The 26204-nt window shown below is 42.7% G+C and overlaps 1 long non-coding RNA gene across 1 annotated transcript in view; it reads left to right on the plus strand.

Annotated features, from left to right (window-relative positions):
• Positions 1-6396: 6396 nt before the first annotated feature.
• Positions 6397-26204, plus strand: part of LOC135974315 (uncharacterized) — a 43407-nt gene continuing 23599 nt past the window's right edge. The window contains exons 1-2 of the long non-coding RNA XR_010591546.1: positions 6397-6510; positions 8174-8283. This is a non-coding gene — a long non-coding RNA (uncharacterized LOC135974315). The remainder of the gene's footprint in view (positions 6511-8173; positions 8284-26204) is intronic.

Here is a 26204-nt window from a genome sequence, read left to right on the forward strand (position 1 = left end):
TCATCTGAGGCTCAGACCTATCATTCTGGAGGCACTGGTCAAAACTCCAGAGTTAAGATTGAGTTCTGTTTTGCACTTAAAGGAGGGCTATTGGTAAGGTCCTCATCACCAAGTGCTGTGTATTTGAGATACTCACACACACACAGAGTAGCCTGTATTTTTCATGGTCTCTGATATTCTGCTAACATATAACATCACAGCTGCAGAAATGTCGTTGAAGGACTAAGAAAAATATGCCACAGAAATTATTTACCATTAGCACAGGAATTGGCTCTAAGTAGACTAGAGGGCCTAGTTATACTTTATCTGTTGTGACAAGAACAGAACCTTGGAATTTCACTAGTCTGGTGTTTGCTTGAGGAGGATCCGAATCTGACCTCTTTACCTACTTTGTGCAGTAGAGGTCTCTACCAAGGAATTAGTGTGTAAGGGAAATGGTAGCAAAGTTCTTTTCACATTTGTGCATGAGAAACAGATACTACACCGTTGAAGAGCCATGTTATTTCTTAATGGAGAATGCTGCGGTCTGTATTGTACTGAGTGAGTGTTATTAATATTTGGTCATCTATCTAATTTTATGCAGCATAGATTGAGTTCTGGCCTTTTCCTTCCAGGAATGGTGTTGTGCTGTATTAATGGGAAGCTGGGCAGTAGAAATGTATGGGTGCATGCCAGTGTTAATGAGATAACATAACATAACATGCAATCATTTTTCATCACTTATCCTGGCTAAGAAATAAGCCTTGGGGGGGGGCAGGGGGAAACGTTAAAAGTGATTGAACCATATCCTTTGACAAATAGCAAGCCAAATGAGGTTACACTGTACATTTATCAAGGCTTATCAGTGATGTCATAAACAATATATAGTTGGCAGCTCAGCTGTTTCAGCTTCAGAGATAATTCTTTATGCAGCCCTGAACTGTAGAATTCAATGTATCCGAGAGTGCAATTTGGATACAGGTTTAGAGTCAAAACATTGGGACTCTATTTATAAAAAAAAAAAAATGAAGAAGAAGAAAGGATGAGTCAGCAAAATTCTCATTGGAATGTGGGAGTCCTTGATTGGGTTAGGAAGCCTCTTGACCTCTCCCTTTTATCTGATTACTGACTGCCATACTCATAATGCCTGATCTAAAGTTTAGATTTCCACTGACATTGGATTAGGCCCATAGTCCCTCTCAGTGCAAGATCTAGCACAATTTCTGTCATTTGGAGCTTTACCCCAGTCTCGTCTCTCTTCTCATCCTCACAGCTGTTTAGTCTCTGATTTCTTTGGACCACGTTCAAAAGTGCTGTATAAAATGGACTAAGCTAAACTCCTTGCACTTGCTTACCTGATTTGTAAGGGCAGGTCTACACTACCCGCCTGAATCGGTGGGTAGAAATTGATCTCTCGGGGATCGAATTATCACGTCTCGTCGGGACGCGACAATCAATCCCCGAATCGATGCTTCTACTCCACCAGCGGAGGTAGGAGTAAGCGCCGTCGACGGGGGAGCCACGGAGGTCTATTTAGCGCCGTCCTCACAGCGGGGTAAGTCGGCTCCGATATGTCGAATTCAGCTACGCTATTCGCGTAGCTGAATTTGCGTATCTTAAATTGACCCTCCCCCCGTCCCCCATAGTGAGGACGTAGCCTAAGAGAGGCTAAGTAGGTGTAACATATATGCCAAGATGACAAAAGGAATAAGAAGGTGCAGGTTAAAATGGGGCTTGTAAAAGAACTGTATTATGCATAAATATCCTGGTCCCATTGAAATCAATGGGGGGGGGAGAGTTTCAGTGATTTCAATGGTGGCAATAATATCTAGTTTGAAATACTTATTTGGTAACAGAAAGAAAGCTTAAATACAATGTTTAACAGAAAAAGTAACAGGTGCATTGCAGTCTAGCCATGTGAGTAAAGGTCTGAAGCAACAGTCCCTTAATTAATTCTTTGACATTGTTTAGTTACATGCAGCATGTCAATGAAAGGAGAACAAATTTGATTAAAGACACTTATTTTATTGATGTTGTTAAATTAACTGAGATTCCAGGTTACTCATATCTTTTGTCTGAGCAATAATTTTAACAACTTCCACTTTTGCAGTCTATTTATTATTATTTAATTTGTGTGGGTCGTCAAGATGTTATGGATGTCAGTTTAGTAAGTGCAAGATCTCTTCTTTTCAACAAGAATACAGTGCTTCCAGATTTTACATTTCTCCTTCACAATGTAAATCATTTCAAACCATCAATCCCAATTACAATTCTTCTTAAGTATAGTAGTAGGAATTGCATTCACAATCATAAGTGAAGTCTAACCAATGCCTCATATAATGATACTGTGTGACCTTACCTGGCTAACAATATAGCAAAAAATCAGCGTTGGTTTTTTCCCACTGAAGCTGCACATTTGATTGAAGATTTTAGAAATTGTCAGTAATAACTTTGGTTTCTCTTTTTCTAACTGTATTATGTGCTTTTTCACTTATAAGATAACCAACATTTTTTTTCTTTGCGTCAAGACCTATTTTTCTACTTTCAATAGCATTTGCTACCTGCTATGTCCCATTCTCAAATGACATAAGTCTCTTGATTGCATTGTTCCGTATTGTTTGCTGTATTTCCCAAATTACTGTCATTTGCAAAACAGCACATCCTTCTTTAATTATCATCCTGTAAATAACAAAAAAGCCAGATACTGAATACAGAGTCTGGTTTATCTGATCTGTAATGGCTTTCTATTTTCCCCTTATTTTATTATGGCTCTTTTTGACCATTTATCCTGCACCCATCATTATGGGCTGTGATTTTACCAGGTTTCATAAACTGTGAGGTCTGGTCTGGCCGGTACTTGGATGGGAAACCTCCAGAGAAAATCCAGCTTCTGAAGGAAGCAATGTTGGTGAAAAGAAGGGGGCATTGAGACAGTAACAAATCAATGCAGATGTATGTTCCATTCACTGAAAGTTTCCCTGCAGAATCAGTTGGATTGGATTGCCTTCATTAGTGCTACAGTGTTTTGTCACTGCAGTATGATCTGTGTTTTTGGCAATTTTTTCAAGAAATCCAGGCTTTGGAGTTTGATTTCGCTTTCTTGGTTTATCTTAGTCCAGCAGTCCTTTCAGGAGTATCCCTATTTTAGCTAATAAATAACTCAAATCTACTCTAAAACTCAATCTACAATTACATTTATTTAACCTGTCTGTCAGCTCTTTTCACTGGGCTGAGTCCTACTCTCACTGAAGTCTGTTGCATAATTCCTTTTGAAATCAATGGGAGAAGAATCGTGCCCTCCATGAAAAGAATTTCCTGCCTTCTGAGATTTCTCAGTAATTTGTTAATTTAGTTTTTTGCAATATGTTTCCCCTCTTCCCTCTGTTTCTTGAAAGTGAACATTTTATAGCTTGTGAAATACCACAATTTAGGTGCAGTACTATGAAGTTTTTGCATCATCTCTGAGGAATTTATGGATGAAGAAATGAAACAAAACTAGATGGACCATTAGGGCCAGATCCTCAGCTGGTATAAATCATTGAAGTGAGTAGATCTGTGCCAGTTTTTACCAGCTGAGGGTTCGTTCCCTAGTATTTTCTGGTTGCTAACCTGTTCTACAGTTCCTAGAAAATAAAATTTAGTGCAAACATATCGAAAGATGCCAAGTAGTCCCTCCAAATCCTCACTCATGTGCTAAGGGATAGGTAATAATGTTCTGCAGTCTCCTACAATACTAAATCCAAATGTTGTCATTATTTGTATTGTGGTAGTCCATAGGGACCCCAACTAAAACTGGGGCCCCATTGTGCTAGACATAACAAATACAGAATAAGACAATCACCGCACTGAAGAGTTTACAATCTATACAGACAAGACAGAAAAATGCAGATGAAAGGGCTAGAACATGCAAAGAGAATGAACAATGCAATGGTTTGAAAGCGTTCGGTCAGTTCCATGATTTTTGCTGTTGTTTTGTTTTGGAGTGGCTGGGTTTTTACAACTTGTTGAGTGGGATTTTGTTTGCAGGGAATTAGCAATATAGAGACATAAAGAAAGGGAGAGGGAACACTCAAGGGAAGGGGTTAAGAGTGTAAAGGGAAAGGAAAAGAGAGGCAAAGAAAGGGGCATGGACAGCAAGTGAAATGAAGCTAAATGAGGGACAAACGGCACAGCAGACAGTAGGAGACAACAGCTGCAGCTTTTAAAATGTACGGCCAAGGACTTGAAATCCTATAAGGATGATACACCTGAAAGCGGCCAGTCTGTGCTTGAGTTTAGAAGTATAGAGGAGGGGAGGTTCTGGTAGGTTAGATAAGGAAAGAATGTCATGGGTGACTTATGTTGTAACTATCAGGTACTTTTAATATTGTTGGTCTTCATTTGACACAACACCATCTTTAAACCACATAGTTATTTATTTCTTTTGGATTTTTTTTATTCCATTTTACATATGGATAGGACCTTCTGTCCATGGACTTTCCCACTTTTGTTCAAATGGGAGGGTGGTCTGCTAGATCCTGAAATGGTCTGCAGTCCATGCTGGAGATGAAGGTGGAGACCGACCCAGTTAGGAGCAGAAGTGGGTGGACAGAGGGCAAGGATGGATGCACATTGACACTTCTCCTACCCAGTGGAGATTCTGCAGAACCTTCTCCGGGGGATCCAAGAACTGAACATTGAGAGAAAGCCCCTGGCCCTGCAGTTCCATTAACAGAGACTACAGGCAATGGGCAGCTGTGGCCCAGAGCTCAGGGGATTCTTCAGGTTAGGCGTTTCTTCCAGCCCATTCTTGACAGGATGAGGTGGGGGGAACCAATCCATTTGACAGAATAATATGGGAGGAACTCCAGGGAAGGCCTTGACAAAGATTTCTTTCCCTAGAGCACCCTCCCCTAGGACTTGATGAACTAGCCACCTGGTTTGCAACAACAGAAGAAATGGTCTGGGAAGAAATATGGAGAAACAGAACTCATATGAAGGGAAACTGAAGTAGGAGTAGAAAAAAAAAAGGAAGAGCTTGGGGATGTGGATAAAATGCAGTGGAACTGACAATATAAACAAAAAAGAGAAAACAAAGCAATTCTTCATGTACATTCTATCTCCAAAGGCCTTGAATATACAAAATACTAGAGTGAAGTTTCTCCTAAAATGTTACTGCACCGTGTATTTCTCAATGAGGAACTGCTGACACCAGTGATTAGAGAGATTATGAGCCTCGGAAGCAATACAAATTTAGTAGGGGCTAGCATGCAAGGGAGTGATGTAATTGGATCAACTCATTAGAGCGTCATAAACATGCACAGAGATAACTTTAGAGACAATAAAGCATGTTTCCAGGCTTACAGGGAAATTAGAATATTTAATAAGTCAGGCCCCATTTTTTTTCTTGATCAAGTAATCCCAATGAAGTATTGTCTTTAGCGATCACAATTATTTCAGTTGAATGACCGCACTTCCAAGACATGTTAATAAACAGGGGGGAGGGGTGTATTTTCAAAGAGCAGCAAGGCATGCATCTCCCATTAAAATTAATTGAAAGTGGAGACCTAACTCCTATTAGTGCCTTTGAAAAATCTCCCCCAAGGTGGCTGGTTTTGCTCCTGGTATGGGACATGTTTCCTGCTGAATATTCTCCTTGACATCTGTGAAGATCTGCATGTTAGATGCTCTCCATTTGTGGCTGGATACACTAACTAATGTGTTGTATTTCACGGTTTCAAAGAGCTTCCATGGTGAAATGTTTTTAAGAAGTCAACTTCTGTTGGAAATACTTTCTTTTCTTCCTACTGATCATATTGACATTGATTACTGCACCTAGCTTACTTAGCATGAGTTAACTTAGCTGAAGCTCATAATTAGCACTAACCTCCCTTGGGAGCTGTGTTCTTCCACTGATATGCACCTTAACTTCCATTAATGTTGATGGGGTTAATTATATTCACTAATAGAAAAAAAAAACTACAAGGGAGTTGTCCTTCCTTCTCTCTGCTGTTGAAATCCTCAAAGAAAAAAAAATGCACAGAATAAGGTAACAGAAAGACACTGAGAAAGAATTACTGTAAAGAGGGAGTACACACAAGAGGAAAGCTCAGATTATTAGCTGCTTCTTAAACTGGGGAAAAGTCTGGCAAAAAAGGCAGAAAGAATTTTGCTGTGCATTTGCTTAAATATCATCCTCTCTGGTTAGGCTGGCCAGAAAACAACATTGCTCTTTTGTAAAAAAGGTGACGTTTCAGAACTCGTTTCCATTCTGATGTGGAATGAAACCAAGATCCTTCCAAACTTTTCATGAAAAAATGCAAGCGAGGAAACAACCCACATCTGAACACCAGGGAGCCTAGCTTGACAACCAGCTCTCGCTTAAATCACTGTGATTATATTAGGATGATTAATTTACTTCACCTAAAGTCAGTCCCTGTCCCTCTTCAGCCACAGGAGCAGATGAAAGCTATTTACTGTAATTAGTTGACTTTTAGAAATGCTTGAGGCAGTGTACTCTGGAGGGGAGGCATATCATTCAGGAAGTTATAGGTAGGTGTTCAATTTCACATGTATAATTTGATGATTTGAATGGTATTAAACTGGGGGGAAATCCAGTGCTGTGAAGGTAACTGGATAACTTTATTTTAAAATGATGAAATGTAGGCTTTATGAATGTAAGTAACTCATCATACTGGCTAATGCTCAATTTTATGCAGACATTAGTTCAAGTTTCTCTGCATAATACTACCAGTACACCCTGATCTGTGGCATTCCTGACACTTCAGGGAGGTGATATCCTGGCTCCATTGGAGTCCATGGGAGTTTTACTATTGACTCATCAGAGCCAGGAGGTCTTCCCATGGTTTACCTTGAGAATTTGTGGGCCAAATTCTGTTTGTCTCAGTCCTGCAAGGAGTCTCATTGAAATCTACAGGATAAAGTGAGCCCAACAATAATACCTGTCATCCATTTTTAAAGGCATATCCTTCTCTAGTCTTCTCAGTGGTCTTGAAGGCATGTACAAAAAATATTGCGTATTAGTTACCGTTAAAGGATAAAAGCACTTGCAAAAAAATAAGCCCATTTACACGTATAAAAGGAACTAAAAGTGTCTAGGCTGAAGGGCAGATGGGTATAGTTCACAAATAACAGAACTAATAAGATGTGCAAGCTCTTGAAAGCTGAGTTCTCGTCCATAAGGGAATACATAAAGGAGGCCATCATAATTGGTGCACTTCATCATGTTCCATGTGTTGTTCATAAGACGTGGAGACAACTTTAAGTCCAGGATGCTTCAGGTTCAGAAATGCACCTAACTCGTGTGCATTTGGGCTAAAACCTCAGCCAGTGTAAATCAACATAACCCCATTGACTTCATTGAAGCTACATTGACTTACACTTGCTGAGGGTCTGGCCCATCATTCACCTTGGAGTCAGTGGAGTTGTACCATATTCATCAGGGCTACATTTGATTCCATGAGAGTTTCCCTACTGAGGACTGCAGTCTCCAATTCCCACACAACAAACTATTGATATTGATTTATATTCCTGGTGGGCAGAGAAAAAGGTGCAGGTGATATGATATTTTGCGGACACTGTAAAGAGAATATGTACCCTACTGGATAACACTTTGGTTCCCCTGTTGAAAATCTAACTGTGGTTTCCAAGTTCAACTTCCAATAGAAGCAAATAGCTTATGGTTACTTTGCACTACACTAGAGAACTCTTTTTCTGTAAAACCCAAAACTACTCAGGTTAGTAAATAACAGTGAATGTTAATGAAGAAAGTTATGGAACAAATTAGAGTATTTTAGTTCACTTATGGTCTCATAGGTAAAATTCTGTGTTCTCAGACCCCAGTTCACCAAAGCACTTAAGCATGTGTGTAACTTTAAACCACACGCTAAAGTGTTTAGCTGAATTAGGACTTCTACGAAGAAATGTATGTGCATTAACTCCCAAGGAATTCAGCTTTGGGTTAATCATATAGACACCACTTACAATATGGTGCAGTGACAATAATAGTTTGGTAGTTCCAGGCAAAATGAGGCATTTGTCCCTACAGAGGGGAAAATGCATGGCATAATCCCCATACTTCATAACCAATAGCAGCTCCTCTGCACAACCTGTGATGTGCATGGGGTAATAAGGCATGACTATCTGCATGGATAAAGAGTCTGGTTTGAATACTTGGGCTCTTCCTGTTCTGCAGGTCAGCTCCATTCCTGGAGCTGGGCCAAAGCTCCATTCCCAAAGAAACTGCCTCCATGATTGAAGCCTTCAGCAGAACTGAAGAAGCCCAGAAGCTATGCATTTGCTGAGGTAAGTCCTCCCTTTCTGTGCATTTTTAATACAGGGCCTACTACAGCAGTGGCTCTCAAACTTTTTTACTGGTGACCCCTCCCACATAGCAAGTCTCTGAGTGCAACCCCCCTTATAAATTAAAAATACTTTTTTATATATTTAACACCATTATAAATGCTGGAGGCAAAGCAGGGTTTGGAGTGGAGGTTGACAGCTTGTGACCCACCATGTAATAACCTCACGACACCCTGAGGGGTCCCGACCCCCAGTTTGAGAACCCTGTACTACAGGATTCCCATTTATAAATGCTGAACTTCATACTTACCTCACACAACACCTGTTGATCTTTCTTCTGCTTAATTGTTTAGCGAACACTTTTTTTAAATGCTGAGAGTTGGCCTAATTTCACTCCCATTGAAGTCATATCTGTTTAAGGTTTCCCACCAAGCTCTTCCAATCCTAACACAATCTCTCCTATTCACAATCACCGTGAAGTGATGCAAAAACTCAAGATATAAATACAATGTTCAATTTATACTCTCCAATCCATACACAGCTCCTGTTGAGATCAATAGACAGCCCATAAACATGCATAAAAGGACAAAATTCTTGGCTTTTTGAAAGGTATATATCAGTATATGAACTACTGAAAAAATAGTTGTTTAATATTAATTCTATTTACATCATTTACCATATTCAAGGGAAAGTGCTAAGCGAAACACATGAGAATGCATTAGTTATAAACTTAAATCCCCATATGGAACAAATGAATCATTATGATATTACTGAATTACCATTCCTAAATTGCCTTCTTTCACACACAATTTCTACAGGTTCTATGGATCTTTCCTCGGTTGGTAAATACAAGTTCTGTTTTTATATTTTCAGTTACATGCACCTACTTACTATGAATTTAATTCCTACCAATTAGTCACAATATTTTTATCTGATACCTTTTGCCTTCTTTTTCATTCAGCTTTATTACCTTTTTGCACTACCCTCAGAATAGTCAGAAACATAATAAATTGACTTTCATATTTTGGATTGGAGCAGAAGACTTGAGATTTGACTATCCATTTAATATGCAAGGTGTTAAATATTAATTTAACCATAATGAGTATGTTCTACTTCGCTGAGAGAGAAAGTGAAAGACAATACTATATTTTCTTCATTTGTGTTTAAATATGGGAAATCATTATTTCTGTATAGATGTTTAAATATGCACATTGTTTTGCAAACACTTACCCAGTGCAACGAGTCTATCAATGATTAAGGAAAACCAATGATGAAAAACAGGCCAGTTCATAATGAAACTTTACTTGGGACTTAGTCATTGGGGTTTTGGTGACAGTAGGTTAATGCACTGCCTGTCTCCTCATGGAGACCTGATCTTAAATTCAAATTTAGATCACAAGTGAAAACATATTTGTAATTTCACCCTAACTCCACATTTGTGTACATAATAAAACTGCCGAACAATATGACACAGCAGGAAGTTGGTGTTCAAGAGACGCCGAGGTCAAAGTTGAAGTACACTAGAAGAGCTGTGGGAAACCTATCTGGCCTGCATTATGCCCTGCTCAATCCAATGTTATTTCAGATTAATTCCACAGAGTCATATATATGTTGCAATTGACTTGAAGCCTTTATACAATTCCCTCATTTGCATGAGCACTAAATTCACTTGCACATGGATGAAACAACACATGTTCTATTGGCAGATATAATGATATTCAGAAACTTATTCATAACCAACATATCTTTTCTTTTTTCCCCCACAAAGCTTTTCTAGGAACTTACTTAGCCAATACAAAGACAGAAAGAAAGTGCATCCTAGGTTTTTTATGATTACAATGATATATTTTCCATTTTTACATCTGCATGTGTTCTTATATGAATATTTTTCTCTTATGCAAAGGATTTGTCCTGCTGAGACCAAAAGTTCCTGGCTAACATTTTTAGCTTTGATTGCTATTCATGTTTGAGTCTTTCAGATACTTGACACAAAAGTTCCAAATTATATCAAAGTCCTTTAGCTGTCATCTTGATCTGTAGACTGATTTTTTCCCCCAAAGACATCAATTCCTTTACATCCTTTATCTGGTCTTTAGATGTTGGAAGTATCTCAGTTTTCAATGCTTCTCTTTGCCATAGCTTTGAATTTTAATGAATAACTTTAGCAGTAATTAATGGGGCTTCTAAATCATTTATATGGAATGGAGTCGTCACACCAATATGCCAGTGGGGTGGGGTAGTGGGCAATTGGGGAGGATGGGCGGAGTTGGGAAAAGTCAGGACATTTCGGGGGGAAATGACACAGTAGGCTTTTTGGTATCTCTCTTGTTTTTATCAAGTTTTCATTTTTGAACTTCTGTGTCACTAAAATATTTATGTGAGGATAACACATTCAGGACTGTTCAAGTAATGGATTACTATAGGGAGTTACATGAAATCAGATTTCTTTTTAGAGTAAAGGATGACTGTAAGGGATCATTTGAAAAATGTCATCTCAAGGAGTAATCTGATTACAGTACTTTGTATGGCAAAAAGTAGCTGAGATGACGTTCCATTACACAGGTGCATCCAGAGAAAAAATTGGCTCATGGTGGGATTTTATGACTCTTGTTAGCTCTAGCTGAAGATACCAATCTATGTAGGAGACTATATTAGGTCTCTCATTTGTCCCTTTCTGATATGTGTACAAGGAAAGGGAATGGAAACTTGGCTGTAACTCACCAGCTGAGAATTCTCATGACATGTGCCTGTCCTAAACAGGTGTACAGACATCATAGTCAGTTCCTATGCCACCCCTGTCCTGGCTTGGTGTAGGGGGCATTCTGGGTATACAGGGTGTGGTTGGAGCGCTGATGCACTCAGAGAATCTCTGCCTGACAGACAGCCCATAGAGGATTGTAGCGGAGTGGTCACGCGCTTCTGCCCTGAGGGGCTTAGAACAGCCCAGCAGAGGGCCATGGCTGGGGCAAGCAGTTCTCAGGCTGATTGGGGAAGTAGGCACAGCTAGGAGCCATGCCCCAAACAGACCCCAGCCGGCCCCTATAAAAAGGCTTTGAGCCAGGAGCACAGAGAGACACTCTCTCTAGCTTTGAGAGGGAGGGACCTAGCTGCAGGGAGCTGAGAGAAGGTACCTGGAGTGGAGCAGGGCTAGGGGAAGGCCAAGGGAGCTGGGGAGCTCTGGCCTGGAAACCCCCCTCCCCCAGCTGCAGTCTAGTGGAAGGCCAATTAGGTACTGGGATTGCAGGGGGCAGCCCATGGGTAGGCAGAGGCAGCAGGGCCAAACCCCCTTGCCAGTGATGAGTGGCTTTTACTCTGCAGTCTGCCCCAGGGAGCAGGGGCTAGTTGGTGACTGGCAGTAGTCTATGACTGAGATGAGGTGGGGATAGGGGTTCCCTGCTGGGGGAAGACCCTGAGAGTGAGGGGTTACTGCCAGGGGGTAGCACCCCAGATAATGGGGCACTGGAGTCCAGGGAGGGACACGGGGGCCCAGTGGCAAGCGAGACACCAGCCTGCAGAGGGCACTCTGGAGGCTGGTGAGCTAATTCCCTGGACGACCAGCAGGAGGCACTGTGGAGTGAGTCCTGCACGCTTACAAGGACTATTACCATCTGACACAGTTTGTAGCAACCACTAAACTGCTATAATCTACGCCAGGTCCAGGCACCATCCTGAGAACCAAGGGCTATAATCTGACCGAGGCTGAGCACAGGAGAATCTGGAGGGGTGTATTGGACACCATCCAGGAAATGCTTACCCCCTGCAGGCCCCGTGTTTATGGTATGTTTCAGTGCAAATAGCAAGCAGGCGCACACAATAATACTCTTACAGCATAACACATGATATAATCAGATTACAGTAAACTGGTAACCTTCCTCGCTAGCCTGGGGAATTATTAGCCATGGCCAAATTAGTCCTTAGCCCTTGCCTTTAGGCTCCTTTTAGTGGCCAAACAGCCAACAAACTCACAAAAGGAAAACAAAACTGCCAGCTGGGGCTTTCTACTCATCCACAATTCACAGGTCTTCTCACCTTCTCCACAGACTAATGCAGAAGTCAGTCAGTCCACCCCTTCCTGCAGCTGCTTTCTGCAGTGTCCCCCTTTCCCGCAGCTGTTCATAAGAAACAACTGTCCCCTTCTCAGCTGCATTTGATTAGTGAACAGAAGGGATTACCCCCAGGTGTTTGGCTCTTAAAGGGGTAGGCCACCCTTTTACCGCTGTTCTCTGGGTAATTTACCTATTGGTTCAATTACTATTATGTGCCAACAGTGTATTCAAAGCAAATACACTGAGTCTGAAGTACAGATTACCCCACTTGTTAGTGCTCCAGATGCAGCTTCACAGCATGCACTGCTCTCTGCAGAGTTACAGTCTGGGCGGACGACTGGGAGAGGGCCTGCCTTTTGAGTGGAAGGTTTTGAGCCTGAACCTGCTCTCAGTAACATGGAAAAAGAACAGGAGTACTTGTGGCACCTTAGAGACTAACAAATTTATTAGAGCATAAGCTTTCGTGGACTACAGCCCACTTCTTCGGATGCATAGTGGGCTGTAGTCCACGAAAGCTTATGCTCTAATAAATTTGTTAGTCTCTAAGATGCCACAAGTACTCCTGTTCTTTTTGCGGATACAGACTAACACGGCTGCTACTCTGAAATCAGTAACATGGGTGAAACACCAATGTCTTCAGTGGAGTTATTTCTGAATCCTGTCTCACCACAGTCAATCAGAGCAGGGCCAGGGCCCTTTGGATTTGAATCACTCTTGGAAATTGCTCTGTTAATGGTCGTTCTGACTCACATTCACCAAAGATAGGACAAGAAAGATAAAAAGGATAGATTCTGAGAGAATAGGAAGTAATTTCCATCCCTGTTGAAAGCAGTCAGTAGGGGGCTTTTTAATTTATTTGTTTAACAGTTCCATGAGAATAAATTAGCCAGGACTCCGGCTGTGCTCATCTGTCAGTGTCACACCTCCATTTCTTCTCGCCTTGCTCTTTAAATTTTCTCCCTTTTCCTGCACTCTTGCTCCTTAAATTGTAATGGGTGCTAAATATTTAATAAAAAGAAGCACAGTTATGCTGCCAAACCCATCTTTTTAATTATGTTTTATGTCTTCTGCTTCATTTACCAAAGTCAGGCTTATACAACTGTCCATGCTTGGCAAGAGGTAACACAATCCTTTTGTATTTTCCTTTATTGTGAACACTGATGTTCCATTGAATCCTAAATGGTAACAATAAACACATATATTTTTAATATCCAAGGGGGTTCTATTTTATTTAAGCAGAATATGCTTAAAATATTTAACATCCTCTATCCTTTGATGTAATACCGGATTGTTTCCTTCCAGGACATGTTGCTCCTGATATTATACCATATTTTAGTTTTGTTTCATAGGAAGCACATTCTGAAAAGACATGGCTGCTTATTAAACCTATACGTTTTAGAAGCATGATAAGATTGTAAAGTTATCATGTATTCAGGGCTGGTACCACCAGCTACATCCTCAGCTGGAGTAAATCATTGTAGCCCCATTAAAATCAATGAAACCAACCTCCCAGTGTTTGAAGTGGCTAAAGCGGGACATAGCAACCACTCTCATTTAGCAAGTCTGCCCCTATGGAGATTGAGATGGAGGGGCAAACAGGCCCTATTTGATTGGCGTTGCACCCCCATGTGCTAGGCTGCTATGCCAATCAAATTTGGCCCATCCACTCCTCTGTCATAAGAAAATATTCTACTTCAACTGGGGCAAAGGGTTTGGAGCATTACAGTGGGACAGTCTTTTGAAACCCAGGACTGTTGGGAAGTCTGATGAAGCCATGTTGACTTACAAGCTGAGGATCTGGCCTACACTTTTAAGTGCACTTCCATAAAATTCCAAAAGAGGTTCTAGCGCTGAAGATTTCACTGAGTCCTGGGAAGTCTTGTATCTATGAGCCACCTAGGGTTTTATCCTGCAAACTCTCATATATATGAGTAATGCCATTGAAGCAAAGTATTATTATTATTATTGGATTTAGGCCAGAGGAGCTCGTCATGTGAATAAGGTAGTTTAGGATTGTGCCCTTAAATCTGAGGAGTGCAAAATAATTACAGTGTAAAGTCCATGGAGGGAGCTTCTCTTGTCTTCCCTTCACCCTTTCAGTGAAAATTTTATTTAGCAGGATATGATGGTTATTTCCCTGCGCATCTGGCTCTTCTTTTTTAATGATTAAAAATATCTGATCTCATTCACTGCAAAAGCAATATATAAGTAACATTGGTTTTTCCTCTTCTGTTGTTTTCCTGTCTTCTGCTTGTTCCTAGTGGCAGGCTAGATTTGTTTGGTTAATTGACTAAGAGCTTTGTTAGTCATGCATCTGGAATAACCACAAAGAAGAAGAAGAAATAAAAGTATTTTTATGGCTCCTCAGTGAAGCAAAAAGTTGCTAAGTGTTGAAGTTTTTGGAGATGATCAGCAAACCTCCTGTCATAGCCAGAGGGTTTGCTAAATCTCAGAAGCAGTCTTTTCTTCATGATAACTACTGTAGCAGCTTTAAAGAAAGAAATTGCATAGAAGTCTGAACATGTTGGTTGCATTCATATAAGTTGACCTTCATCAATTCTGTGGTTTGTTTTATGCCAAACATATCCCCCAAAACTATCTGATTCAGTATTTCTCTGCAATAATGTATAGCTCACTTCTTCTACAATGTCATAATTAATGAGCCAACAGACCCTCCAGGGTTCCTGGGGCCTGATCCAAACCCCACTGAAGTTAATGTGAGGCTTTCACAGATTTTAAAGCGAGAAGGGACTATTAACTCATCTAGGCTGACCTGTGTGACACAGGCCAGATAATTTCACCCATCACCCTGTATTGAGCCCAATAATTTGTGTTTGACTAAAGTGTATCCTTCCATAGAAAGTCTCTCATAGAATACTATGACTATTCCACTCTTTCCTTTTCTTCTTTTTTATTAGTTACAACAAACCATGGATCAGATCCATGGGTGGTGGGTATCATAGACCTTGGGAGGCTGTGCCTCCCCAAATAGCTAGGTGTGGCCCCACCCCTGGTCCGCCCCCCCCCCCCCCCGCCCTGGCTTCCTGCTCCACACCACCTGCCCTCCCAGCGCTCCGGGGTAGGTGGGAACTAGCCTGGAGTGGGGGCCTCTGGGCTCCAGTGGGGTTTGTGGAAGGGGCGGGGCTGCGGTTCACACGGTGCCTATGATCAGACCCTTAGGGGGTGTAAATTGGCGTATTTCAATTGACTTCAATGGCGCTACACCAGCTGAGAAGGTGACATCTTGTGTATTCTGATCACTTGTCCCATGCATACTTTTTGCAATGGGATATGCACAGCTAAACAGGCCACTCCTCAGCTGGTATAAATAGCTCCATTGACTCCATGGAACAACTCCAGTTTTCAGAAGCCTAGGCTCTGGGCCATCGTATCTAGCTGAAGCGTAATGTCCCATTCATACTGAAGTCTTAGTTGTGAGATTGTTGGGTTTTGTTTATTATTGTTATTGTTGCCTGACACTCTGTAAAGCTTAAGAAAAGGAGCATTAAATCGCTGTTGTATGCTGGTATTACAACACTGTAATCGCTGGACTTTTTAAAAAAATCCACACTAAGCTGCACATCATTTTTACTGATGATAAGGGTGACTGGATAGTTAGAAAGGAATAACATACGACAAGGCTGGACTTACAGTGAGATGTGTATTGTACTATACATACTTTGGATGGGTAGTAAGACATGAGAGCGAAGGTTGATTGATCCCAGTGACTAGGGCAGAATGTATATCACAAGAACTTTCAGTGCTAGGATGTTTTATTTAATTCATAAATGTCAGTTTTAGCCTATAAAAAATCTTGTTGGAAGCAGCTATTTGTTTTTCATTAGGATTAGAGCATTGGGGCAAACAGGCCCTTTGGAATGGTCTTCAGGTCCTGCACTGTCCCAGGATGCCTTGCTGCTATGGTCAGTGTAGTGGGGGACTGAAGTTCTATCTCAAAGAGTCAATTTGCACCATTACAAGGAGGGATATGTTGTACAGATTCAATCTCCTTCTAGTTCGTGACACTGAAAAAACTGAGGTTGAAGAGTTACACTGGCTAAGTTGCTAAAAGCTATTTGTACACTGGGTATTGCCTCATCCCGCAGGGTACTGGAGAGTCTCCTACTGTTTTCCTTTGTTTCTGGTTCTGTAAACCATTTTGGTAAGCTGGGTAATATATAATAGGAGAAAGTGCTGGCTCCATTTTCAGTTGCTTTAGCCTCTGCATTTGAGAAACTTTGCCTCTTTGACAGGGACCAATGCACGCCAGACCTTTTGTTCCTGTGTCCATTGTTTGACAGCAGTCAACACCATGTTACTTATGAAATGAGCAAAGGCGGATTGGTTAATCCTGGATGGTCTGTGCCGATGTGGGTGGGAGAGCAGTCAAGCCATCGGTGACTCTCTCGTGTACCATTTTAGATTGCATTTGGTTTTAATGCCAGTTTGGAGGGATTAAGTAGTTAGATCATAGAATATCAGGGTTGGAAGGGACCTCAGGAGGTCATCTAGTCCAACCCCCTGCTCAAAGCAGGACCAATTCCCAACTAAATCATCCCAGCCATGGCTTTGTCAAGCCTGACCTTAAAAACCTCTAAGGAAGAAGATTCCACCACCTCCCCAGGTAACCCATTCCAGTGCTTTACTACCCTCCTAGTGAAAAAGTTTTTCCTAATATCCAACCTAAACCTCCCCCACTGCAACTTGAGACCATTACTCCTTGTTCTGTCATCTGGTACCTCTGAGAACAGTCTAGATCCAGTCTAGATGTGGTGATACACGGTATTTTTGAAATCAGGACACCAGTCCCAAAGGAATATTTGGCTTCTCCAAGATAAACTCTTGAAGTGATTTTGTTTTCTTCATCATGAGTTAATGGCATTAATTAAAAATTGACCATTGTGGAGGGGCTAATTTATTAACAGAAAAGCCAACACAGAACATAAACAAAACTTTCGACCCAACATCTTAGTTGGGTGACCTGGTCATTATTAATCCATCTGTCCCCCCACCCAAGCCAATGTTTGCCTTTATCTAGCCTCTCCCATAGGAGTTCTCTCAATTCTGGTCTCTGCCCTGGTGTCAGACCTGATGTCTCTATTGGAATAAGGTCCTTTCCTGGAGGTGTCCAGGGAGATCCAACCACTGTGACTCTTCTCCAGGGATAGCCTGTGCCTGGGAGACCACCTGACTGAGACCAAGCTCTCTTGGATGCCCGTCAACTGCAGCCCTCTGTCTAGGAGGCTCCTCTCTCTAGGAGTACCTCTTACAGGTTTCCCATTCTGGTGGGTTCCCTGGAGAGATCACCATCTAGGCTCCTGGCTCAGCTCTCTGGCTCAGGCCTTTCTTGGGCGCTCCTCTCCACAAAAGCTTTCTATCTCTCTTGGGCATTCCCCTAATTAAGCTTGGTTAACCTTTATTAGGTCCAGGTGCTTATTTACTAATCAGCCACCTGGGGCAGTCAATTACACCCAGGTGGAACTTTCATAAGGCAGTCATGGGCAAACTGACCCTAATTCCCCATAAAGGGCAATTTCCCCATGACAGTGATGTTATTTTGCCTTCATCCTCCACCGCATGGGAAGCGGGTCACTTGCCAGGATCATCTGGGTTTATCTCACTTAATCAGTTCCTGCCATCGTTGGGGCCTCTTGCACCTCAGTCCCTCCTATGTTTTCCCTGTGGTAAACACTAGATGAATCTCCTGTAGGCTGTAATGCTTTGGTCTATTTCTGTTGGAGTTAGTATGGCGGTGGTTGTGTGGTGTTGGTGGCCTGTGCTAAACAGGAGGTCACATTAGAGGATTTGGTGGTTCCTTCTGGACTTAAACGTTATGGATCTAAACAGAAGTGTTTGCTGTGTATAAATTGCCATATTTTTAAAGTCCTCACCAATTTTTGCTTGAAGTGTTTATATTCAAAACCTAAGATTCTCCCATATATTCATGAATTTGAACCAGGGTAATGGACAGCAGGATTTGGTCCCGCTGTAAGCACCAGTGATGACATAGTGTACTTTGAAGAACTCCCTCCAATCTCATAAATGCCTTTATTGTTTTCACTGGCTTTTTATATGGTATTTATGGCTAGGACTTGAGGGGGCATACAGTCATTTTTTACATCAAATGTTTACAAACCCAGACTGACAGGGTATAGTATTCAGGATATATTGCTTTTATGACCTGGAGTCAAGCTATCGCTCAGATATATAGATGGATGGGAGAAATACAAGTCTAAGGTCAAGTCTGCTGATCTGAAGAACAATATTGTTCATATATCCCTAGTTAAGTCTTTCTCTTTACTCAATGCACCATGGGTTCTTTCTTTCTTCTGCCTCTGACTTTCTTCTCATTTGCTTTCTCTTACTTTCATTTTTTAATCTGCCTTCTCCATATTCATAAGGAAGATTTTTTCCTACTTCAATATTATTGATCTTCCTAAAATTGGTACAATCCTTTAATCATGAATAGAAAAAAATGTCTGATTTATGATCAGAGATTATCTATAAGCATCATAATTTGTGAAATGCAGTGTGTTGTTTGCAGTGTTGTTGTAGCCATGTTGATCCCAGGATATCAGATAGGCAAGGTGTGTGAGGTAACATCTTTTATTGGACCACTTCTATTGGTGAAAGAGGCAAGGTTTTGAGCTATGGAGAGCTCTTCTTCAGGTCTGGGAAAGGTGCCTGCTGTCACAACTACATAGAAAGTGGAACAGTATAAGCAATTAACACCATATTCTGAGACCATTCAAGGGGAAGTGGCCTGTTAGCACTTCTCCAATCATAGGACAAAAAAGGGGGGATTAGTGGGTTACAGATTGTTGTAATAAACCATCAATCCAATATCTTTATTAAAACCATGATTTTTAGTGTCTTGCAGAGTTATGCATTTAAGCTCCCAGGCCTGGGACATACACTTTAACACACTTAAAAGCACCTTAATTGAACAAGGACACTCCACTAGAGAAGTAGATCACATCCTTGAATGGGCCACCCAAATATACTGAGAGAACCTGCTTCAGTACAGAAATACCCCCCACCTCCAACTCTGACTGCACACCTCTAGTTGTTAGCTCCTACCCCACACTGGAACCCGTATGAGGTATTGTCAGACAGTTACAACCCATACTTGATGGGGACCACATCCTGAAAGAAGTCTTTCCTGACTCCCTTCCCCCCCGCAACCTCTCCAACCTCATCAGAAGGAAGATCCCCACAGACCAGGACACACCAACTCAAAGCAGCACCACACCCTGCCAGAACAACAAATTCAAAACCTGTAGACATATCTGCACTGCTGGCAATGATCAAAACCTTCCAGCACATACCTTTCAAGATCCATGGGTCCCATATATGCTTATCAGAACATGTGTACCTCATCCAGTACACTAAATGCCCCAATAACACCTATGTGGGAAAAACAAGACTGTCACTACACTTTTGAATAAACTCACACAACAAATGATAGAAGACAAAAACACCTTGTCATCTGTGGGTGAACACTTCTCAGAAAGCGATCACTCTATATCTTCTCAGTCCTCATACCCAAAGGAAACCTGCACAACACCTTCAAAAGACGAGCCTGGAAACTTAAATTCATAACTTTTCTAGATGCAAAAAAACATGTACTGAATAGAGACACTGGGTTTATGACTTATCATAAAAATCTATAACCCACTTTAACCACTCCTTTGCCCCGTTTTTTCCCTTATCCCCACTTCAACCCCTGCAATAACAACACAGACTCTCTGGTTTATTCCAAATTCAACATCTTCCTTCAAGAGTTAGGGCCTGAGTCTGCAAACATTTATGCATAGGAGTTATTTACCAAATTACTGAAGTCAGTGTGAATATTCCTGTTTGTCTTTGCATCTAACAAAACCTTTTCTAGCAAAATGCCAGGGAAAGGATTTAAATAATAAAAAATAAAATAAAACCATGGAACTAACATGATGTTTGCAAACCAGCATGCCACTTGTAAGTTATGTCATTTTCCTTATCCTTTGTGTTTTGTCATTTTAGATGTAAGCCCTTTAACACAGAAACTGCTTCGTTGTATGTTTTTACAATGCCTAGCACCATGGGGCCCCATTCTCAGCTGGTCCCTAAACACTGTCATAATAAATATAATAATAACACTCTTGTGATTCAAGTTATTCCTATTTGTAAATATTTGCAGGATCAAGTTCTTTATGGCTAATCTTCTTGAAAGAAAGCAAGAGAAGACCTTTACACACACCAGAAAGTTTAACTCACTGCTGCTCCTTCCCCAAAATATTGACAATCAATATCTGACAAAGTATGGTGCCATGATGGGGTATACAAGACCCTCTGAGGCCCCCTGCTGGAAGGCTCGTGGCCCTGCCACATCCTTCCCCATAAAAGGGCAGTGGAGAGGATCCTCTAAGCAGCCTAGCATGGCTGTGTGGGATACAGCCAGTCAGGGCCCAGCAGGTTAGTATAAGAAGAGCTGCAGGACCAGAGTAAGTTCAGTTCCTTGCTGGAGCCGAAGGAGGTGTGGAGGCTGGTTGGCTGAGGGAAGTGCAGGACCTTGGACAGGGCAGTGCTGTCAGGAAGAGGGAGAAGGAGCCTTGAGCTAGTTGCTGCGACTCCATCAGTATAAAGCTCTGAGGTAAGGGTGAAGACTCTGTGAGGAAGTGGCCCAGGGAATTAGAGCAGCGGCGTGACATAGATAAAGGGACACAGAATATGGTTGCTATCTACAGAGTCCCTAGGCTGGGACCTGGAGTAGTGGGCAGGCCTGGGTCTCCCCCCTGCCATTAGCCACTGGGGAAAATGGGCTGGATGTTGAGGCACCCCACAGGGGGAACTGAACTGCAGCGGCCCAGCTGGAGAGCTGCAGCTGTTAAGGCCCTAAGAGGGTGAAGACATTGTCGCCAGGGAGGGAGCTCTGGGGCACTGCTCTATCCCGGAGCAGGGACAACTTGAGGGAAACATTGCAGAGGCCACTGAGAGAGTTCCTTGTTGGACTTGTACCCCAGAAGGGGTTTTGCTTGTCTTTTATCTCAAAGACAGACTATGTGTGATTCAGCTGGAGGGCTGAATCACCAAAGACCCACCATGAACAGAGAGAGTGCAGGCACATGCACTTGGCCAAGGGGGAGCTTGTGAGTGTGCCCCATTAGAGGTGCAGTGTGTGGAGGACAGATGTGTCACTTAGTTACTACTAATGGCCCAGGTAGGTTAGTTGAACTTGCCCTGCACAAGAAGACTGTGTGTGATAACTTGTGGTAACTGAGGTCTTAGTATGTTTCATTTAAGGTGCTGACGTTACATGTGCTGTTTTAAACTGTGCAAGATACTTAAAAATATTCTAATGCAGTATTCAGTGTCGGAGTGCAACTGTCATATAATTAAATTTTAAAAAAATACTTGACTTTAAGTTCAATTAGTTTCCCTTTTAAGCCTAATTTTCTGGCTTCACAACAGTTTGGCTAACCCTTCATTTTTTAAAGTCAGAACTTCAAAGTGAGTTATTCGCTTCTGTAGTCTATTTCTATACAATTTTTTCAAGCTTTTTCAGCAAGTCAGTGGTACAAGACCAGAAAATCATATGTTAAGATGTATACAGTACCTTCATTCCAAGGTTCTTGAAGCTTTACTAGTATTAATGAATCAAGCCTCATAGCTAAGTATTATCATTGTCATTTTACAGAGGGGGAAACCGATGAGCAAAGGGATTAAATGACTTGCCCAAGGTCACAGAGAAGTGTTTGCTGGGGCTAGGAGTATAGAACTCCTAGCTCCCAGTGCACTTAATGACACTTATTCATCAGGCAATGCAACTTTTAATTACATGATCCCCACAGTAACATCATAGTTCTTAAATATTCCATCACAGATTGCTTGTGATAGATTTTTTTAAATCGCTATCACAATCTACACTCACACTTTTTAATCACTGTAAATGCATAATTGTCTATATTACCATGCATGTCAGATAAATTGAGTCCCTGACGTCCCACAGTTACAATGTTCACAACCCCAAGCCTTCAAAACCAATGAGTCTCACCCCAAAAATTCATGAGATTGGCTTAAAGTCCATGAGATTTTTCAAAAATAACAGATCTGGGTTCTTTTTATTTGCACTCAGGGCACATTTTCAAGCTTTTGCCCACAATCAAGAGGGCTTGAAACTTGCTTCTTACAAAAAAAAAAAAAAAAAAAAGGCTGAGAGTCTCACCTAATTATGTGACTGCAGGAGCTGGGGTTTTAAGAACACCACTAAATACAGAGGGTCTTGCATTGAAAAGCACAAGAAATGAGGCAAGGGCTCCTGCAGAGGGAAGGCACCTGCTGCACAGTCCATTTGGACAGTGCAGCCTCCTCTTTTTAGCCAGTGAGGGGGATGAATAGGACCGGTACTACCATTAAGGCAAACTAGGCGGTTGCATAGGGCGCCAAGATTTGGGGGCGCCAAAAAGAGGTGCCCCCATTTTTTTATAGCGTTCCTGGGCTGGGCTGCCGGCGGCATGCTGACACGTGCGGCTCAGACTCCCTCTCCCAGCGCAGCGGCCGCTCCACTTCTCCCGCCTCTCAGGCTTGCAGCGCCAATCAGCTGTTTGGTGCCGCAAGCCTGGGAGGGGAGGAGAATTAGAGCGGGGGCAGCGTGCTCAGGGAGGAGGTGGAGCAGAGGTGAGCTGGGGTGGGGAGCCGCTGCACGGCTCCCCGGGCCGGGGGGGGTGGGGAGCTGCCGCAGGAGGGGGGTGCCTCAGGGCGGGGGGGGGAGCTGCCGCAGGGCTCCCCATCACAGCTCACCTCTGCTACGCCCCCTCCCCAACTACACCATCGCTGCTTCACTTCTCCCGCCTCCCAGGCTTGCGGCACCAATCAGCTGTTTGGCGCCGCAAGCCAGGGAGGGGAGGAGAATTAGAGCGGGGGCGGCGTGCTCGGGGAGGAGGCGTAGCAGAGGTGAGCTGGGGTGGGGAGCTACCGTACGGCTCCCGGGGGGAGGTAGCTGCCGCGGGAGGGACGCCTCAGGGCAGGGTGGGGGGGCGGGGAGCTGCCGCAGGGCTGGGGGGGCCGCAAGGTGGAAGTTTTGCCTAGGGCACGAAACTTCCTTGCGCCGGCCCTGAGGATAAGGATGGCTGGGGTCCTGAACAGGGATTGTGTCCTGACTGAGCCAGTCTGCTTGTGCACTTGTTCCCTCCTGCTTGCAAACCTGCCGGGGTCAGTTACACTTTAGACCTGGATATTTATTTATATCCTTGTTTTACTTTTTGTGCAAGAGCCATGAGCCCAATTCTGATGACACTCCCAGCAGTTTTACATTGGTGTAACTCCACCAATTTTCCATATCTCTCCCTCACCAGTGTGACATCAGTATGCCTCTCACAGGGTTCAAAGAGGTGTGTTTTATGAATAAAAATTAATTGTATATACTCTTACATGCACATGTGTATGTATAAATTTGCAGACAAATATGCAACACACAGTACAAACTGTTCAACAAGGTTGGCTTTATAAAATTAAAAGAATAACACATGCACTATTTAAAAACCTCCATAATAAAATGATTTTGAGTTGTTGTGCTCAGTGTTTTCTAGCTCTAGCTCTAAGGGCATGGCTGCACTCCAATCTTAAATTGACCTATGTTAGTTGACTTATAGCCACCACCGTAATTATGGCGATGGCTGATGTCCACACTACCTGTCAGTGATGTGTGTCCTCACCAGAAGTGCTTCCACCGACTGAAGGGTGCTGAGAGCCAAGGCTCTCAGCTCCACACAGCTTCCCACTGGGAGCCCCACTGCCCCCTGGGATGTCTCCCCTCCCAGCCCATGGGGAGAGTGGAGAAGGAGAAAGCTGCCTCGGGCTTCTGGCCTCCGGAGGGAGATCCACACCCAGAGTCCAGTTGGCTGCAGTTGGGAGCCAAGGCGGCAGCCCAAGCTGGGAGCTTAGGTAGCAGCCTGGGTTGGAGTGGAGACCCCGCAGCAGCCTGGCTGGGGAGCCAGAAGCCAGCTTTCCAGTGGAGTCATGAAATTGACAAGACAGCCAACAGATGAAGTAAGGAACACAGTGTCTAGACAGACATTGCATCACCATAACTACACCGATATAAGCTCTTGTGGAGGTTGTTATGTTGTTGTTGTAGGGTACTTACATTGGCAGGAGCAAGTCTGTAGTGTGTACGCTGGCATAGATAAATCAACAGGTTGACATAAGGCAGCTTAACTCTGTAGCGTAGGCCAAGCTTTAGTGTAAGAGTTTTCTTATTGTGTGATCTGGTTTCAAAGAGTTGTTATAGAGCATGACCATGTATATGTGTTTCATCCTGCAGAGCATTAAAACATACACTTGTGCCTATCAAAGGCAGCCCCGGGTTGAAAGGGAGAGAGAACTGACAATTTCTAGCTATAGCATTTAAATGTTTATTTTTGTTAAACTTTTGACTTTGCAGTTGCTTTCTTACTGGGCAGTGCCATCAAGTATTGGTGCCTTCCCCATTGGTGTCCATTGTTCTTGAGCTGCACAGAGAAAATTGCCTTCTTTTAAAAAGAGCTTGCTATCAAGCTGCTGTTCTGTTAAAAAATGGATGTAGGTAAAGCTTTTGAGCCATCGCTTTATGTTCTCCCTTGGTGCCAAGAGTACCATCAAATCTTTGAATGAGACACTCCAAAAATAAGAATAATCACCGTATACACACACATTATATCTATCCTTTGAGGTAGTTTTCCTAGGACTCAGGGTGAAAACTTTCTTTGCTCAATTGATTGTAAAGAACCTCAAGAAATATCAGTGCACGTTTCCCATTGTCTCACAGGAATGTGTTCTTTGTTGTACATTGGAAGTGGAAATGGTCCCCAAACAAAATCTTGTTTCCATCCCTTCTCCCTGAACATTAGGGGTCTTTAGAATCCAAACCTAGGTCTGAATTTCATGAACTTTCTCTGAAATGGGGCCACACCTCTGGATTTGAACAGCCCCACATTGTTTAGGTATAATTGTGTCCATGCATGTGTGTTAGACTGATGACCTATCTCCCCAGCCCTAGAAGGACTGACACCACACTAAGTTTGGATCAGGGCCTTCCCTCAGGGCTCAGATTTAAAAAATTTATTAAGATGATGTTAAAAAAAATAGTGAACAGAGTTTGAGCATAGAAGTTTCTGGTTATCAGGGAATAACATACAGATTATCGAGGGTGCAAAGTTTGGTTTAAGATAAAGTGGCATGAGGAATACATAATCTGCAATATCCCCGATTGGGGGTAAAAGGTTGATGGGTCAAAGTAGAGACATTGAGATATGAGGGTATGAAGTTCATAAAGTGGCTATGTTCGGGTGTGGATAATAATGAGTGGATATGATGATGAGGATGGATTGACACTCATTTGGTGAGATTTAATGTTCAGGGAGTTTATGGTTCCAGTTCATATGATCCAATGGAGAAGGTCACTTGGTCTCTTTCCCATAGTGGGAGAACGATGTCACTCTGGCTCACGCCTCCTGGTACTGTCGGTGGCCGGTGATGTGCTCGATGTAGATGTCCCTGGACCATCGGATGGCGTCTGAGACCATGAGGCGCCGCATGAGACATGCGTAGCGTCGACTGATCCCGCAGGTCCGCAGCACACGCTCGTTGCGGGGGTCCCAGGCGCCCAACACACACAACTCACAAAAGAAAGCCGTTCTGCTGACCAAAACAAGCTGAGGAGACCTTTTCTCTTGCATCATCCCGCTCCCCCATCAGGGTCTGCCATAGGAGCCCGATCACTTCCTGCAGCTCTCCTCTTCAACTGCGCTCTCTCAGCTTTTAACAGAATCACTTGAGCACTTCCCAGCTGGGTCTGATAATCCACTTTCCTGGGCTCTGCCTCTACACAGGGCTGGCTGGCTTCTGCCCCCCCAACCGTCC

Source organism: Chrysemys picta, chromosome 11, assembly GCF_011386835.1.
Source record: "Chrysemys picta bellii isolate R12L10 chromosome 11, ASM1138683v2, whole genome shotgun sequence".
In the NCBI taxonomy this organism is placed as follows: Eukaryota; Metazoa; Chordata; order Testudines; family Emydidae; genus Chrysemys; species Chrysemys picta.